Below are 19,899 nucleotides of genomic sequence, written 5' to 3'. Positions count from 1 at the left end.
GCATTGGAAAATGAGACAAGGGGGAGACGTACAAAGAAGGTCTAGCTGTATTTTATTTTTAAAGCAACATTTTAAGATGTAGTTTGCTTACTGCTGCTGTGCTATTAAGTGGAAATTAAATAAGACAACGAATAGAAGAATAGACAAGAAATAGTGAGGGAAACAAGTTTAACCTTGAATTTTAAAAATTTAGTTTGAATATCTATTTCAGGTAGCATTTATCTAAAGTTTAATATTGAATTTATAATATACTAATTTTCAAAAAATTTTCAGCAGTGTTAGCCTACGTTATGTAAGTTGTTTTCTGTCTTTTGAACAACAGTAGCTCTTGAGACTTAATGGATATTAGTGAAGATAATTTTGAAAGCTGTCTTAAGCCCCAGCCACATATTCTTCAAAGATTAATTATATCATTTTAAATTTAAAACAGAAACAAAACAAAACAAGCAAACAACAACAACAACAACAACAAAATAAAGTGTCTTGATATATTACATAGTTGAAGGAAGAGAGGAAAAGAATAAATATATCCATAAAATTCAGGAAGTTTCTGAGAAGAATAATCAATACAGAGATATAAAAAGCAACAATTTTGAAATAATTTTTGGTCATGCCTCATAAAACATCAGAGAAAAACAATGGAATTGGGGGTGGAAGGAGGGATTTTGCCTTTAGAAACCCATGTTTTGAATATTTGTAACTGATAATTAATTTGGATGTTGCTTCTTTTCCTGGTCCCAAACTGTTGGTGAGCAACTCATGATTGTTTCACTTCAGTTTATATTTTTCTGAATGACTGCTGCTATTGGTTGATCTCTTGGTTGTTCATATTCACTTTGTTACTCTTGATTCTAAATTAAAACCTGCCTTGACTACCCACGCAACAAATCAGCATGACAACAGAGAGCAAAACCCAAACACTTTCCACACTGTGCTGTACTCGGTAACAGAAAAGGAAATAGCCAAGAAAACAGTGAAGTTTATTTGGTTAGTTTTGGGGTATTTTATATATTCGTGTAAATATAGAATTCATTTTATTATTCATTTTATAATAATTATTTTTATATTCATGTGAATATTTGTGTTGCAATCTGAATCTTTGCTGTACACTTTAATTCACAGCTAGGATAAAAGCATTCCCTAAGAACATACCCGTAGCTACTCTTTGTGTTTCTTACTGTCATTTCCTAAAAATGACTGCTCATAGCTCAAGAAAGAGGATTTTATGTATTATTTTATACTATATGAAAATATAAGCCTATTCTCTCAACAATATGCACCTAGCAGATTTGATAGCCATCATGTCATATCTACTCTAGTTTACATATACTGATAATGTGAGACATTTTTAATGCATTTGTTAAGTAGTGTATGAGGAAATAGAACAATGAATAGTCTTTAGAATTATTTGGAAAAAAGTCAATTATCACAGGACCTTGATGGGCCAACTTTTTACTGAAGTTCCTAAGGTTATTTGAAACATTTCAGTCGAGAGTGATAGAAAACATCTTTTTTCATTAGTATATAAACAACTCTTTTTATGAGAACAATCTCTGCAATCATATCACCACTGTAATAGAGCATGCCAGATTCTTAATCCTGGTATTGTAAGTGAATATAATGTGTACCTCACTGAAAGAAAAAAAAATCAACTGTCTTGAATAAATTAAAAAAAAGAAAAAAAAGAAACTGAACTCACAATGAATTCAACAGTTTGAAAAGAAATTAATACTATTTATAGAGTAAATAATACAAATCAGAACTCTGCAATCTGGTTCTTTTTTGGTAATAATGGTTACCTAAGAACAGTGCACATTCTTCATAAGCCAATAAACTTGTAAGAGATACTTAAAAACCATTTTATTGTTTCTAATTTAAACTTCAAGAAGTTGTGGAACAAATGTCAAAGATAGTATTGTTTGCCACTAAAGAGATTCAGCATTTTCTAAGATGCTGTAATTTCCGCATATAGTAGTATTTAGATTTCCATTTACACAAACACATGTACTATAAAATCAAGATGGACCCCAGATGCAAATGTAAAATTAGAATTAAATCCAAAGTTTTTCAAAATAAGCCTTGGGGTTTGGGTTGGAGTTCAGCCTGCTTAATACATAGCACATTTTTTCACATGAACATATTTTATATCGCAAAAATAAAAATATATACTCTTCATTGTTTTCTATTCTAAAGAACAGATAACTGACAACTATAACAAAACCAATGTTTTTATATTTCTATCAGCATAAAAAATACCTGTATTTTCCAATTTAAACAAATGGGAAAGAACGAATGACTGCTTTTATGCAGGGTTTTTCTATTTATTTTGTACCTACTTCATTAAAAACTCCTAAACCGATCAAAAAAATAACATAGTTCAATTATTATCAGCACTAACAAGAAAAAGAAATCTGAGGGGTGGGGGAAGGATATATATATATAGATATATAGATATATAGATATATATATGTATGGTTAATAAAGCTAATATTTTATAATAAGAATCTCCTTTAACAGGTTTTACTCTGACATGATGGGGAAAGAAAACCAGTAATTAAATGGTTTGTGAGGCAAAAATAAAATTATTATTATTATTATTATTAATGTTTTAATTATTACTAATAATAATTATTATTAATTATTATTTCAAATGTCATGTCTTTAGCAAGGAAATGTATCTCAGGGTATTTGTTTAGATTTGTTTATTTGTAGAAATTTTTGTTTTATTTGTAAATACAGTATCTCTATATTTAATACATGGGGCTTTCTTCCCTTTTAGAGTGGAACTGGTTAAAACTTAAATGATAGAGATTAGATACATTTTCTTCAACAAATTTTCAAATTCAATGCAGCCCAGGAGAATAAGTGCCATTACAAATTGGGTGGAAATTAATCACATCAAAATAGTCTTCTTAAACCATAATCACAAGGACTTTAGTATTTATACATGCCACCAGGAAAGAGATGCAATCATTATAATCTGAATTGTTCTCTGTGTCTGTCTTTCTCCATAGGAACTGAAGAAACCTCAGTTCAGTGATGATGGTGCCCAGTTTGGGCATGTGGGCTGTTAAGGGTTTCTGCAGTCTGAGCTCATGAGAGAAGAAGTCAGGCAATGCAAAATAAAAAAATAAAAAAAAAAAAAAAAGAAAAGAAAAGGAAAAAAATAAGGAAAAATGGTCTATAATAAGAAAAAAAAAGTGAGATGAACGAGGTCTGGATTCATTCCACTTAACTTGAGATAGTCTGCTAAGTTAGAATCATCAGTCAGTCTAAGCTCCCTGCACAGAAAAACAAATTAGAGACAGAAACCTTCAGAAAGCAATCTACCCCACCTAAGAACCAAGTCATCTTCGGGTGGCTTGTCCCACACTGTTCACTCAGGGACAACCCTTGCTCCCAGGTAAGGTATGCCACTTTATTCCTGTAGGTATCCTTCAGCTTAAGTAAGAGATGGTAAAAGTGGCAAAAATAGTAAAACATAGAAATTAATAGCTGTCCAATCAGAAAAAAATTAGGAGCATGAATGAGAAAAGATTGAGCACAAGTTAATCACCATGGAAGAGAAAAATTGCAAAGAGGAAACTGAAGAACCAAAGAAAAGTGCAACAAATTACACAGAATTAAAAACAAGAAAAAGCTTTTCTTTCTATTTAAAAATTCACATGAGTAGAGATGGCACTGATGGTGTGAATCAAGAGGCTGTGTTGCATTTATTATGTTTTATATTATTTTTATGTTACAGCAGGCTGGGATAGCTCTAGCCAATTGGCAAACGTTTGTCCACGCATATGGTTTGATGAGATATAAAGGTGATGATGATTTCAGCTATGCTGGGACTTGTAATATTTCAAACATCCCAAATTATAGCCAAAAAAACGAAATCCATCCAGACAGAAAAAATTCTCTAAGCACCCAGACCTTACTGAGAGATTCAAATGAATAACCTTTGTCAAATATATATATACCCTCACTAAAATAAGGGTGGGGAGGAAAAGTGTGCAGAAAATGAAAAAGTATCTTGAACTAATTATTAAGCGATCTTTGGTAATATGGGTTAACAAATATTTCAATGTTCATTATTTGTTGAGCCATGAACATCTTGTTAACTAGAAGGATAAAATACTCCAGTTCCCCCATTGAACAGAACACTCTCTTTGACTTGGAAATTGCACAGCTTCCAAAACCTACTTAATTTACACAGGCTATCTAAGATGTTAAATGAACCATAAAGGGCAGATGACAGAGACAAATAATCCTTTTCCCTGAAAGTGCCAAGTTTCAGGGCCTTGGTCTCCATCTCACACTGACACAGTGTTTGACACTGGAGGACCTGGCTATCACTTTCTATAAATGGCTTAACCTTCAGCTTTGTGTGGTCTGTCTAGTACTATACCCTGACAATTAAAGAAAATCAATATCTGGTGCTTCAATGCTGAAAACATTGAACCCACTTTGGAGGTAAATAATTAGTTCAGAAATGCTTCAGGCAATAATTAACCAAACTAGACTTATTAGGAACTCTTGCCTACAGCATTTTTCCTTTTCAGAGGTGTTTAAAATCTATCACATAACTTCTAAATTATTTAGGTTTAAGCATTTCAGCTTTTGACAGTGTTATAATTAACATGGCTTGACTGGTTACTATTTTACACAATAAAATATTCTCAAATCATCTTAGTGAAGCTTTAGACCTCATGCTCATTTAGTCTACAAAGAGAGAAACACATAAATTATTTGATTCAGAAGCCTCTGATTTACATTTCTATTTAATACTCATGGAAAGGGGTGATTGTTTTATATGTTTCTGTTTGAATCATAGATTACACTTTTGATTATACAACACATTTCCTCAAAGAATTCCCATGTAAGCCACTGAGTATGAGAGTAAAGGACTAACACACTTAGCTGTTTGTCAGATTTTTTCCACTGGCTTTTGAAGGAATAGGAACTTATGGAAAACTCTTATGGTGAAGTCCAGTGATATGTCTGACATATTTCATGTTTACCTCATTTGACTCAGTGACACAAAATGTAAAAAATGTCATTCCTGTTGGCTAGATACATTATGGCTCAACAGCTGGCTGGAAAGAGAGGGGGAGGAGAACAGGTAATTTTTGTTTGTATTTTTCATTATCAACTGTTGAATTATTATCCAGCTTAGGTGCTAGCAATTTTGAAAGCATCAGTATTTATGTTGAAGTCAGCAATTCTTCTGAAGCTGTATAACACATGTAAATATTTTTCAGGATCTGGGTCTCTACATATGTTCTGTTTCTGTTACAACACAGGAAAACTAACATTTTGAAGACAAAAAAGACACTTCATACTTCTGGGTCCAGTGGTTCTGTGCTATCCTCACACTCAGTGGACTAAGCTATGATGCCACCACCATTCTTATGCAAGTAATTTACAAGAGCAAGAGATTTACAAAGAGATTTACTTTACAAAGTAAGAGATTTTCACAAGGCTGGGATTGAGGATTGTATGTGTGTGTGTGCATGCACATGTACACACACCGCTGCTCGGAAATCCATCCTTCAGCTTCAAAATTCTATGGGGAAAAACTCTTACTAGGACATTTATACTAAAAAAAAGGAAAGAAAAATCCTAAACCCAGATTTGTAGCTAAACAAATTATTCACCCACAGCCCCTCTGAGATCAGTGGAAGGAGTTACAGAAGCTCTATATAGAATTCTACCCTTTTTTCTCCTCTAATTGAACTGCTTGATAGATAAAATTAGTATGGGATGTAATCTGTTTTCTACATTGCCTCATGAATTTCATGGGTATAAAAGTACACTTCATTGTACAATGCTTTAAAAGCCCAAACACTGTAGGAATTGCCAGTCATGGATTACTTTCTATAGTTTATAGAACCTATGTCATTTGTTGAACAATTTAAACATGACTAGTCCGGAAAGTCAAACATGGAATCATAAGGGTTTACCTTATAAAGCAAAGTGCATACCTATGGAACCTGAGACACTCTAACTCAGAAGAGAATTGTCCTGCTTTATTTCACCTGCTAATCTTGAAATGCAGAAGTACAAATAATGCAAGCAAGATATCTGATTTTAGTTACACACTTAAGCTTCCTGTATGCTCTCTGTAAAGAGATTCAGTTCTCTGTCCATTGGACCATACCCTATACTAGAATGCATAACTTCTGGAGCTGATTTATTGGCTGCAAAAGGGTTATAAGCAGCTTATACAGTGGGGAAACTGTGCCCTCATTTTCGTAGTATAGAATGCAAGCAGCTACATATATTGCATTTTAAGGTATCATAAGTCAACAGAAATTAGGTTCATGACTTATAAGTTGTTTAGAGGGTCAAAAGTTTGTGTTTCTTAGGATAAGGTAAAATTGCTCCCAGAACACTATTAACTGTACTTACAAGTTCTCCACTAACTACATGGGAAGGTCTGAATAAAGTTGTGTGTGCTTGAGGCAGTTAAAGCCAAGGCAAAAAAATTCTACTCATGATGACTAACTTTTAGGCATATAAATTTAGATAAGACAAACTTTACCTATCAGTTATTTCCCACTAGACCTCTCTCTGCCCATTATCTTGTAATTTCTTTTATATGATTGCCATATCACGTGGCTCCTATTTTTACTTAGTTCTTCCAGTTTTATATCACTGACCTCACATACATCAACACTCACATTATATTAACAGCGTGAATGTTTAATTTTCTTTCCATGTATTTAAATTTTAAAGGTTAATTCAGTTACAATACTTCAGGCTATATCCATAAGAGGTTTAACGAAACACAATTTATTTCAGAGTAGTATTATTTGAGTAATTTTTATTTATTTTCAGAAATTGAGGTATAACAGGAACAAAACTTTAAAAAATGTCAATATCTATTATTTTTTTTTATAAAAATTCCACCAAGGATGTAAAGTATTTATTCAGTCAGTATGTTCTATAGATATTTGGAGAAAAAAAGGCATAAGGTGGGTACATACTTGCCTTTTCTAAGATTATAGATTTGAGTTCAGTATAAGAGTAGAAAATATTAAAGACAAAACATGCAGTCACCTGAAATTATTGAAAAAATGTACCATGGAGGACAAAATAGGTTTGCAAATAAGTTGTTATAAGATTTTTGTTGAAGGCCAGGGTTACAAGAAAATAAAGTCAAATGGTGCATTTTATTATTTCATACCCATTACAACCTCATGGGTAGATGGTACCCTTACTGTGAAAACAGATTGATTAATTTTCCGTATACTCCCATATTTTTATATTGATCTTCACCTTATTTGTGTTCTTTTGCCTTTCATGGATTGTTTACCACAGAAAGTTTGACAGACCATTTTTAGTGCTACCCCTGTGTTCAGTGTAGGTCCTCACTATGGCAAGCATTTCATTCTGGCTTTAATGAGTCGAGGGAAGTCTAAACTGAAGAATGAAATCCCAGCGCTTTTCAGAACCATTCATCTGAAGTCTTAGGCATTTTAGGCACAATCAGCCAGCTTCTACAACATTTGGTTGGTTTCCATATATTTTTTTCCATTTCTTTGCAAACCTCCTGCCCTCCAGTGACATTTTTAATTCTCAGCAAACATTGCATCTCATTCAATAAATATTTGCTCTGTTGTGTTGGAAAAGGTGAAGACTTTAACACCAAGGGAATAAAATCACTGACAGTCTAGAAGTAGGATGCCATTCAAACTGAAGGAACAGGAGGAAATGCAAGTGGAGGAAATAACTTTACTACAGATAATATTTCTTGTTTCTGTATGACCACACATCATCCTTAATAGCATTTTAACATGAAACAATCATACAAGTCTCTGCCCAACTGGGATATGAGCTCAGTCTAACCAAAACTAACATTAGCATGAAGGAAAGTTTAATTACCTCTCTTAAGACTGACAACTACAAGTTTTTTGAACTATGAAGATTATATTCCTCTCTTCTCAATAATGTCTCTGCTGTACCACAGAAAAATTTCCACTGGAGATTGCCTAGATTTATTTTGAAACTACATTCATGGAAATTTACTATAAAAACAATAGGTTTTAGATGCCTTTAATGTAAAAACACCCAACATCCAAGTATTTAATGTCTGAACTGTCCAACATTTTCCCAGGTATTCAGGTGATGTTCCTATGCTTGAAATCAAAGATGTATTTTCATTTAAAGATATTCCACAATTAGTATTTGAGATACATTTATATTTTCTGTCACTTTTTGAATATGCTGTCTCATGACCACCTACTAAGTAGGGAACTAAATGGATAATTTAGAGCACCCTATATCTCATCTGACCTTCTGTGTATCAGTGGAAAAGCAACAGAACACATGTGTGAGATCAAATTATTGGTATTTTCTCTGACATGTTAGCAGCGATGAGGAAAGCAGATGGGAAAAAACATATTAGATATTGATCCCTTTCTCATTCCTGCATACCCTTTAATTAGATTTAGATTGTAAATAAGGCTATTGTATCTTGTGACAGTATGCATGAAATGATGGCCTGAACTGTATCTGTGTATATTTTGACAAATGAGTCAAACTGAGTGCTTGGGAATTTTATGTATTAGAAACATATGCTTTTTTGTGACTTTGCAAATTTTCATAAAAATTAACATTAAAAAAAATGAAATGCATTTTTGAATGCATAATGAGGGAGTTTACAAATCTCTTTCAAGGAAAGGAAATAAAGAAATACATGTAAGGATGTGCTGTTAAAGTTTATATTCCAAGTACCCAGAAAATGAAAACTAAGGACACCAATAGGTCAGGATTTCTGTCCTTTTGTTATGCCACAGCTGTCACTGCATCAGCATCAAGCCAATACCATGCAAACAAGCAAACATGCCCCTCCATTTTACACACACTGTGGTACCTCACAAAATTATCCTTCACAAAGGTGATGTAAGTGCAGCAGAGTTTTTCAGCTTAGTTCTGTTGTCACACAGGGAATGCTTGTAAAACAAGCTCTCTCCTATAGCAGACCACATCAACAGCCCGATCACAGGCTCTTATGTTTTGCCATAAAAACATAAGCAGCAGCTCTGAGCAGCTGAGCAGTCTGGATATTCTTCTGCATGCTTTGAATTCTGGAGGGGCTGATTATCAAGAGATCTGTGTTATAAGACTGCAATTACACTGCATAGGGTGCTACGCTAGTTCTTGGCACACAGGTGATCCCAGCTATCAGTTATTAAAACAGTCAGAGTTCAAGAGTTTGGTGCAGAGAGACAAGAGTTTCACACAGGGACAACTCTATATTGGTTCACTTCACACTGTTATGCTCTGTTAATCTCAAAAGATCACTTCAGTGATGTTTAAAACAAATACATGAAAATATAAACCTGAAATTAAATATAAGGTTGCATGTAATTAAAATTACCAATTTGGATTTCCCATTCTGTTAGGTAATGGTGCTATCAATGAAGTATCCTCTTCTCAGAGATGGCAAACAGGACAAGAGGCAAATTGAAGAACATAAAATTCCATTTTAAAACAACAATTTCTGTTTCATTATTACTTTTTACTGGTGGCATCATCAAATAGTGGAATAAATTTCTGAGAGAGGTTGTGAACTCTCTGTTGTTCAAAGCACTTAAATCTGATTGATCAAGATCCTGGGAAACCTGTTGTAGTTGACAATGTCCACCAGTCTCTGCCAAGCTCCACTATTCTGCCAAAAGACACACATTTCAATGAATAAGTCTGCTGATTTTTCAGATATAATAATATATGTATTCCCTTTGAAGAGACTTGTATGAATATGCTGATGCAAGACCTTCCAAGTATTTTCTACTAGAGGATAAAAACTGTATATTTCTTTTTTAAAGTGGGTTACACTCCCCCATGATAGGACAGATCAAAAAACTGAGCATACCACACATGAGTACAAAGATTCCTGTTCAAGGCTGTCTAGTTAAAAAAAAAACCAAAACAAAAGCAGTTTCTTGAGATTTAGCAAATCCACTTTTTTTCATTTAAAGAACTATTCATTGCACTCTATTCCACATGCCATGCAATCTACCTCTCTGTTCTTTCCTCCCAAGGCACCACCAAACCTAAGTTTTACGAAGGATTTTGGAGGAGAGAAGGAGGTGGAGAAGAAGATGTAAAGAGATTCATCCAGCCATTTCTCTTACAGACTACCTATTGCTAGTGACTTCTTAGCATGTGGATACAGCAATGGGCAGAGTGCTAAATCTTACAATAAACTCAATGAGATGGTCTGAATGGAATAGCTGTAATGGTGTGGCTTCTCTTCAGTAAACACAAGCCACAGAGAAGTCACGGATTGCAGCTGGGTATTGGTAAGTCTGCTATGGTTCTCCATGGCCTGCAATGAATGTCAAAGCACTTCTAAAGCCTTAGATATCTGGAGCTGGCTGCAAAAGGGAGCAAGCCATAAATACAATGTCAAAGGCATTTGCTTTTCATTTTTTAATCCACTGAAAATACAATTATCCCCAGAGACAAGAGATGAAAGAGACTTTGGAAAAAGGAATTTTTTACAGTCCTACAGGAGATTGTCAAGAAGGGTGTTTTGTCAGGCTCTATTGGCTTCACTAATTTACTTATTTCCTAATTTCCTTCAGGCCTCATCACCTTTGTTAAGAAACAGTACTGTACTTTTTTTTTTGCATTTATGTCAGTAGTTTGAAAATTCTTTAAAGTGACTTAAGTGGCTTTAAGGATCAGTAGAATTTTGGTTTGAGTTTTTTTGTTGTTTTGGGGGGTTTGTTTGTTTGATTTAGGTTGCTTTGGTTTTAAAGACAGTTGCTATTAAAATGTTCTCAATTAGAGACCAAATCCCTTGTATTTCAATTAATGCAGAAAGAAGTTAGTGTCAAAAACCCCCAAACAATTACAAGGGAAAAAGAAAACCAGCTGCCGGGGGTCTCAGGGAGGGTCAGGGCTGCCCTAGGCCAGCTCCACCCAGCTGAGCACCTTGGCCAAAATGGAAACACCACTGGAAAAACAGATTTAAGAAAAGTCAACACACTGCACAGCAGTGAAAAGTAGGGTAAAAACTGTGAGAAACTGCCCAGCACAAACCCAGATCAATGAAGGAGGAGGGGAGGTGCTGCAGGTGCCAGAGATAAGATTCACCTGCAGCCTGTGGAGGGGACCATGGTGGAGCAGGTATTTCCCTTCAGCCCTTGGAGAGATTGCTGGGATGGATATTCACTGTAGCCTGTGGGATATGACACATGGGTTGGTGTAGGTGGATATCCTGGATTTGGCCAGGACAGTGAATTTTTCCACAGTAGCTGTGAGGGGGTGGAGGTTGAACCCATGTGGTGTGTGGAGGTTGTTATTCTGTACAACTCATTTCACTGCCAGGGAGAAAAAGTAAGGGATTCCCACTTCCAAGGAGAGAAGTGTGACTGGTACTTGTGAAGGAAAAGGTGGCCTGTGGAGGGTCTGCTGCCATTTTTTTTTGTTTCCTCAGAGGTGTTTCATTTGGTGCTAGGTTGGTCAGTGAGCATCTTCTGCATGCAAATCATTTTGTATACTTATGTTATTAATATTGTTCTCTTTCCTATTTGTTTTCTTGTCTGGATTTCATTTCCAGTAAATGGTTGTTATTACAATTTGGGATTTCTCTTTGTCTCTCTCACCAGAGATGTTGGGGAAAAGGGAGAAGTTTGTGGTTTGTATTTTAGTGGGAGAAATTAATCAGGGAATACTGCTCCTAAACCACCACAGTGGATAAGGTCTGAAGGAGCTGTGGCATGTGGCAGACCCACACTGAACTGGTTTTCCCTTGAGGACTGCAGCCCACTGGAAGTAACTGTGCTGAAGCAAAGAAGTCTCAGGAGGCAAGAACAGCAAAGAGACTATTATTGGAGTCATCACTATTCTCCCACCCCACATCCTCCCTGTGCCTCTTGAGGACAGGAAGAGAAGTTTGGAATGAAGTGGTAAGGTTGAACTTTGGGAAAAAAAGGAGAGAAAATATGATCTTTAATTTTTGTCTTTTTTTTCTTACTATCCACACATATTTTTTTCTGTCAATATCTTGGACTAATTCTCTGAAGTTCCGTCTGTTTTTCTTTTTAGATTAATTGGTAGGTTAGCTCCCTGTTTCTATCTCATTTTCTCCTCCTGTCCTGTTGAGGAGCAGGAGTGAAAGCAAGGTTATGTAGATATCTGGCTGCAGGCCAAGGTTAATCCACCCTAGATATAAAATCCAAATAAAGTTACCTTGAATACCAGGAGCAGCAATGCTTTTGAATACACTGTCAACATGTAGATTGAAAGGTTCTGTGAAGTCTGTAGCCTATGAATATATGTACAGTATGTGCAGTACAGGAAGAATCTCACTAAAAGTACCCAACTTTGGTTAACAGTACCACAGAAGATGTGAAGATAAAGTTTGTCTTGTAGAGAACAGCATCTCCAAAAGGCCAGAACAACCCTCACATATGAAAGACTAAATATTTCTCCCTCTACTACCTAAGCTCTACAGATGATATCTCTATTTTTTTTAATCCATGTTGCTGTCCCAGGTCCTGAGTGTAAAATCTATGAGAGCAAGAAAGACAGTAAGCTCAAACCAGACAGTGTCCTTCGCTATATATATATATACACACATACATTTATATAATGTATTTTAGATTGAATTATTAATAAAATGGTAAAGTATTAATAAAAATATTAATAAAAGATAAAGTTATCCTTTACCTGTTCTGAGTTACCAAAGAGATTTTTTTCCTTTTTAATTATCTTTTTTCACACAATTTTAATCCACAAAAGAGGCTGTAATCAGGGCCTTGAAATAGGAAGGAGTATTTGGTATTTCAGGTCCTTTGACACGTATTTAATATCTTACCACATTTTCAAGTAGCAGAGGGATCAAGATGTCTCATTACATAAAGGCATTTTGATGTTCTCAAATGCTGCTGCAAGGTGTAGCATTTCAATACTTGTAGACTTTTAACTCACATTTATTTAAGCCCTGCTAATGGAATTAGAGAGTTATGATGCTTCTTGGCAGTAGGTATGTTGTCCTGTAGATTTTTGCAGAACTTCTGTTACCATTAAAGGGAGTTACACACTGGAGTACCGATGTCTATTAATACAAATAGCATCTTCCACAAACAGTCTTCTAAACAGCAATTTGGGTGTCCTAAAGCTCTCTAGTCATTCAGGAGAAATTACTCTGATGTCAACACTTTAGCAGCAGAGAAACATCCATTCCTCTATAAGCACTCACAAGAGACTCTCAAGCAAGACCTTTTTTTTTTGTTTTAGTTAGTGGAAATGTCTTCTATTCTTGAGCCTATTAACTTGTAACAATAGAAATAATAGGAGCTGAGACAGGTGTAGAAAGTTTAATTCTCTTCTTTCTTGTGAGCTTCAAATTTGAAAAGGGTGTTCAAAATTCATGATAAAAAAGGTTATTAAAATTCATGAATGCCAGTATAATATAATTTTGATCTGCACAGTTTTTCAGGGATTGTTGTCAGTTTCTATTCCACTGTTAGCCATCATTAACAGCAAATATGACAGATACACTAATGAAATCGATTTGGTCATGTTATCAATTTAATTCAAAAACGTAACCCCATTTTATTACCATGTAAGTTATAAAGGCTTATAGGCTAATATCATCTGTCACTGTAAGGGTTCTCTGCTGGACTTCTTAATAAATAAATGTATGTTTATTTTATTTTTTTTATATTTTCAATTAATTACTTCAGTACAGCAGTAATGCTGGTTTAGCTCATGGTAGGACTGAAATATTGGTCAATGCACTCTAGTAAGGGAAACCTTTCAGTGAAATGAATATAGCAATAGAGTATTGCCCTGGAACCTTGCTACAGCTGGGCTATAGATCACTTTGCAGCAATATTCCCTGCAGCCTACTCACTGTCTAAGAAATTAATACATTCCTCATGCCCCTATAAGAGGTCTGCCTTGTTGTAAGGAAGTTTTTTAAGGTACAGTGAAAGCAGGACTGTCCTCAAACACATAGCTCTCTCATTAATACCATTAGAAAGCTCAGCAAGATACTCCTTGTAGATGGCATTATTTTTTTGAGCATTGATTATCTGATGAAGTCAGTTTATAGGTTTTATATTTTGTTTGGAAAAATAACAGACAAAGTTAGCTATCATTATGACAGGTGTCACCAGATGGCATCATTAGACACAGACTTCTGAATTATTTCACTGAGTGACCAAATGTTTAAATTTAGGAAACTTCTCAATTATAAATATAAGCTTAGGCATTATATTAAAAAAATTGATTGAGTAGCAGTATTTTTACTTCTGGTTCTAGTTTGTTCTTCAGGAAAAACTGGTTTTGGAGCACAGAAAAATACTGTTGGATGTAAATAGTTGTTTTACAAGCTGATTGCCTTGTTTCCAGACTGAGACATCTTTACAAGTAAGGAGAAAGTCAACAAGTTTTACTGTGTATCTATCTAGACTTCATATGTCTAATTTTTCACAAGACAAAAAATAATGATAAAAGACTTCTGAAAAAGCAAAATTTTCTTTTTTAACTGAAGAGACATACTGAAGAAATCTTTAATTCCTGTTCATCTCGGAAAGCTATTCAAATTGCAGTGGTTTCATATTATGCAGCCTATACAAAATCCCCTCAAGAGCAGCAAACCTGGGGGCCAATTGCCACCTGGCATACAACTGCTCAGCTAGAGGCAGTATCATGAGCTGGGCTTTTAGTTGGAACTGCACCACACACTGTCAAACCCACACCAAATCAGGATGACCAACCTTAAAATAATTCCTTTAGGACTGCTGGTAACCATTACAATGGATATGTCTGTACAGACCTAGAGGATGAAGCCAACAGGAGAAAAAGGAGAGGAGAGGAAGATTGCTGAGTTTGTCAAACTGCCTAAGGAGACTACAGTCACCATCGAAATAATTACAAAGTGCCCTTGCCATGGAGTCAGTGACAAAGATTTCTTCCAGCAAGATTTTGTTAATCTATGAAGAACAAGTAGTGAAGTACAGGGAACATTAACCTGATGTGTACAATTAAATGCAAAGATTTCACGATAACTTTTCCCTCTAACTTGCTGTATATATCTTTGTGTTTAGACAATTTTCATCTGTTTCTGGTTTGGAAGAAGCTCTACAGCACACATGTAGGTTCCCAGAAGAGCCTTCATTTCAAGAACAAGGTGGGCCATGTGCTCTTCTTAAGAACTGTCTGTGTCATTTTCAGGGATGTTTGTCTCCTGGACACACTAAGATCTTTGTTATTTACTTTGCTAGTATTTCTGCCCCTCCAGTTCTCACCCTCATTTGATTTGTCTTGCATGAGCTGAAAGTTACATTGTCACTCTCATGTTGCTCTCTTCAATATTCTGAGAAGAAACAAATCTGTCTGCGGAGAAAACCAAGTTCTGCATGGCTTCATTGAGGCAGAAATTGTAAATTCTGTCAAATTAAATATAATTATCTTTAAGCACCAACATACTTTTCAGTTTGCTAATAGCACAACATTTAGGCTTATATGCTTTAAAGTTGCAGTCCATGTTGAATTTCTCCTCTGGAGTCTGGTTAAATGCATCTTTGTAGAAGTGAATGGAGAGTGTAGACAGAAGGAGCCACATTAATTTCCATCTATCCATGTGGAGACTGTCTGCATATACAGGAAGAAATATATGACCCTTGCACTTGTTTTGGTTGTTGTGGTGGGAAGGCCCTCTTTACTGCCACTGGGGCTCCGTGAGCCGTTTGGTGCAATGTGTTTGTACAAACACGCTGACAAACACATCAGGCTTCTACTACCCACTTTTTGTTAGCACCTTCACAACTCAGTAAAAAATGCTGGTTGACAGCTGATGCCAACCTTTCCTGTCATCACAGCCTCTGCCTGAGGTGGGTGACATGTATTGTTATGCCTGTGTGAGAACCCAGACTAAACCACCTGTCTCTCTTCTTGGGTATATATAAATGTACACATCAGCTTCTTCCAGTGGAGTGAAGGAAGACGCTCACAGTTGCTTTATACAATGGTTTTGAGGTAGTGCTCAAGCTCCTTAGATAATGTAAACTGCTCTCTGCACATGCTAACATTGCTCCTTCTGTTATGTCAGACCCTATACTCATAATTACCTTTGGAGTTTCTATTCCTAAACAAAGATCTTTACAGAAATTTTCTTTTTCATTCTATATTTTGGTATGGGTTTTGTTTGCTTGTTTTCTTATTTACATTGACTGTCCTTATGTGTTTTGGGTTTTTGTTTTTTTTTTTTTTACTGTAGCTGTTCTTTGCATGCTAATTATTAATACTTTTAGAAAAATTGTTTTCTGATTATTTGTTAATCAAATTTGTTCATTTGCACAGGGCTTTTTGCATCACTGCTGCACAATATTGCATTTTAGTGTCACTTTCACTAGCCTGATACTGGCAACATCAAACCTAGAAAATTGTGGGCATGGTCTGTCCAAGCCAGATGTGGAAGGCACCAGTGCCATGAGCACGTTGAGCTTTGTAACAGATATGTATTGTAAGGCTTCTCCAATGGCTTGCTGGAGCTCTGAAAAGGCATAACTAATTTAGGATTACCATATGAAACCAGTGATCTGACCTGGGCACTGAGTAGCTTGAAACCAACATTAGTATCCATTTCAAGAGCAGAAGTCCTTTTTCACATAATTCCAAAAACTGATAGAGTTGAAGCCACAATTACTTTGATGGTGTAAGAAATGATAAATTGACATTCCCAATTTTCAGTTTTCCATTTTCTGCTAATATTTGGTGATCCATTTTGTCTCTACATTACTTCATATGCCTCCCACATCTTCACTAATCTGTGTAATTTACTGATACTAACAAACTGTGCAATCTCAGTATTCATATTTCATTCATAGTCAAAAGCAGTACAGGAACTTGTGTCAATCCTCCCACAGAATGGCTCATTATTAGTCACTATCTATTCTGGCTTATTGTCATTTCCACTTTTTAGTTTAGTTTCCATTTTTTAGTTTATTTTTAATCAGTGACAGAATTACCTTTTATATATTACCCATGGGTCTCAAAGTTTAATGGGATTTATATCTCTAAAGAAGACAACCCCATTATCAGTAAAATTCTCATCTCTGCAGTTAAAATAACATTTCCTTTCTTATTTCCCTGTTTCAAATAATATTTCTTTTGACTCCCCTAGTAGGCACTGAATGCTAAAAAGCACTTATTAAACACGAAATGCTTTGAAATGAAAAATTTGATTTTCCTCTGGTCTTGGTTGTTTTTTTCCTCAGTTTCTTTCTTGACCTCCTTTCTCTACTCAAGCTCTACTTCTGAAAGCAGAAGTAGAATTGTGATTTCTGTCCATCTTTATTTGCTTAAGCCCAGTGTGAGAGATTCATTACTTCAATGTAGGATCAATTCTGTGATGTCAGAAAAAAATAGACAAGCCATTCCTGTCTTTGTTTGTTATTCATGTATATGTGATTCTTGATATACACCATACAAAGATGTTTGAAAGGAAATGCCTTCTTATGTATTTTTTTAAATTGGAAAATATACTGCATATATGTACATTATATGTAATAAAAGAGCTGGTTCTGGGTGCGGTTTTCTCCCCTGATTAATAAATATTTCAGGTTTTGTTTGTTTGGGTTTTTTGGTTTTGTTTTGTTTTTTTGTTTGTTTTGTGTTTTGTTTGTGGGGTTTCTTGTGCTACATCCACTGCTGGCTTGTCAATTTTTTACTTTCCACTAGCTCAGTTGCCCAGGCATTCAGTGCTATGATTTTTCCATCAGCCAATCATTTACCACCTTCTAGTTCAGCTGTTCCTCACAGCTATAGAGGCTTTTCAGACACAGTGTTGAATTCTTTATTTTCTTCTGGAAACTCTAATTAGTAATCAGGACTGTGATGAGTAGGCTATATGAGATAGTAACTGCCTGGGTTAAAGATTTATGCAACAGCACACGGGTACAATTTCAGTAAACAAGTGAATGATTGAGAATACCACATAAAACCTGAGTTGCTGCTAAGAAGAAATGAATTGGCAAAAAAATAAAAAAGGCTAAAAGCATAATTATGAAATTGGTGAATGATGTGTCACATTGATTGCTATAGTGTGCTAATGTTTTCTCCATTTGATATCTGAGATATTAAAAGCTGTACTTATATGTGTCCTTTCCTGGGCTAACAGAAAGCTACATAGAAGGTTTTTTCAGAAAACTTTTAAAGGTTTACTGCATTTCTGGAGGTTGTTTTTATTAGCCTATTATGTGCTTTTATGTATTATTCTGTTCCTTTTCAAGCATGTTTTGAAAAAGTTACTTGTGTGCAAGCTGAGAAATGACGGATATTTAATAGCATTCAAATAAGACATTACCCTCTGTGTTTCAGATTCTGCTTTGGAAGAGGCACATAAAATAGTTTCAGAAACAAACAAATTTCTTTTATGTAACTTAGTTCTGTAAAATTAAAGTTCACAATATTCTGAAAACATATTGTTCCTGAGAGAGAAACATTTCACCACTGCTCTTAGAGTAGTAATTCACAGTGACAAAGGCAGCCAGTATATTTTGTTTGTTTAAAACTATACATTCTGGGGGAGGACGGATAAGCACAAAACACATTTTAAGTGCCTTGAAGTGTCTGCTGTACACGAGAGATTCAGAAACAAGAATGCACCTCTGAAGAGTAATCAGAATATTTTTTCAATAGCTCTTATCCAGAGTAGACCTTATAACCATGTAAATCTACCCTTTTTGGAGTATTTAAAGTAATTAGAAAACAAAGACATAAGGTTGCATATTCAGAACTGATTGGACTGTATGATTTTAGATGTAAATATCTCAAAAATCCATTCTTAGATCCTCTTGTTCTTAGAGGATCCATTTTCCAGAAAATAAATGACCTTAATATGATCTGTAACTGAACACACCAAAATGAAGGTACCCAAAACATAAAAATGAAGGGTAAAAACTTCAATACACAGTTCATGTCCTCAGTTTCCAATTCCATCTTCCTCTCTGTGCTCCCACCTTACTTATCATCTGGTGAAATTCCTTTGGTGATGTCATGCTCAGGGAACAAGTCTCACTTATAAAAGGATTTTCTTTATTTTTCATAATTTAGCTGAACCAACACAAAACTGAATACTGTAAAGCAACAAAAATGATGTAACATCTTTCATTTTTTTCAGTGTTTACTAAATAAGGCTACGAAGCTCCCTTTAAAATAAATCAAAACAGAGTTGGTAGAGTGAGGGATCTGGCTCTTGAGGTCTACATGTACAGTAAATGTATTTACCATCATTTATTGCATGACATTTTAAACCTGACATTGGTCATTTATAGTGCAGTCAGTCCATAACACTTTAGAAGTGGCTGGGCTTTAATTGCTACTTTGATACTGGTCAAAATCCTATGATTAAATAAGAATTTTGTATATATTTATTTTACTTGAAGACAAAAGGATCCATAGTTCATCTTTTCCTGCAACCACTGCATTGTATAATCCTCAGTGTTTGAATAGGTTTTTTAAAAAAATCTTTAATCAACTTTTCATTTTTTTACCTTTCATCTATGGTCACTTGAATAATCTCTATATATTTTTCTTTAGTAGAATAGAACTAGCATAACACTAAAAGTTAATTGGAGTATTAGGTAGTATACTTGAAACCATAATACATTTGCCAGGAAGAAATTAAGCTCCCTTGTTGATTGTATTTTACCAATATGTACCAAACTTATATGCCAAAAGGTACAGTAAAAGGAACAAGGTTTTGTTTGTGTTTTATTATAATTTCTCCCTTGTCTATGCTGTCTTTGCTAAATTTTCACTAACCAATAATGCTGAAAAAGTGGGCATTCTAACAATGAGGTAAAACACTGAAAATGGGATCAAGGAACAGGCTTCAAACTGACCCTTACATAAAAGAGGAAGGAGGGAAGGAGGGAAGGA

General features: G+C 35.0%; 1 protein-coding gene across 4 annotated transcripts in view; it reads right to left on the bottom strand.

The window, feature by feature from the left end:
- TAFA5 (TAFA chemokine like family member 5) overlaps positions 1-19,899 on the bottom strand; it is a 436,021-nt gene that overhangs the window by 11,644 nt on the left and 404,478 nt on the right. The window lies entirely within an intron of this gene.

This window comes from Parus major, chromosome 1A (assembly GCF_001522545.3).
Source record: "Parus major isolate Abel chromosome 1A, Parus_major1.1, whole genome shotgun sequence".
In the NCBI taxonomy this organism is placed as follows: domain Eukaryota; kingdom Metazoa; phylum Chordata; class Aves; order Passeriformes; family Paridae; genus Parus; species Parus major.
This window is presented reverse-complemented; position numbering and strand designations above follow the sequence as displayed.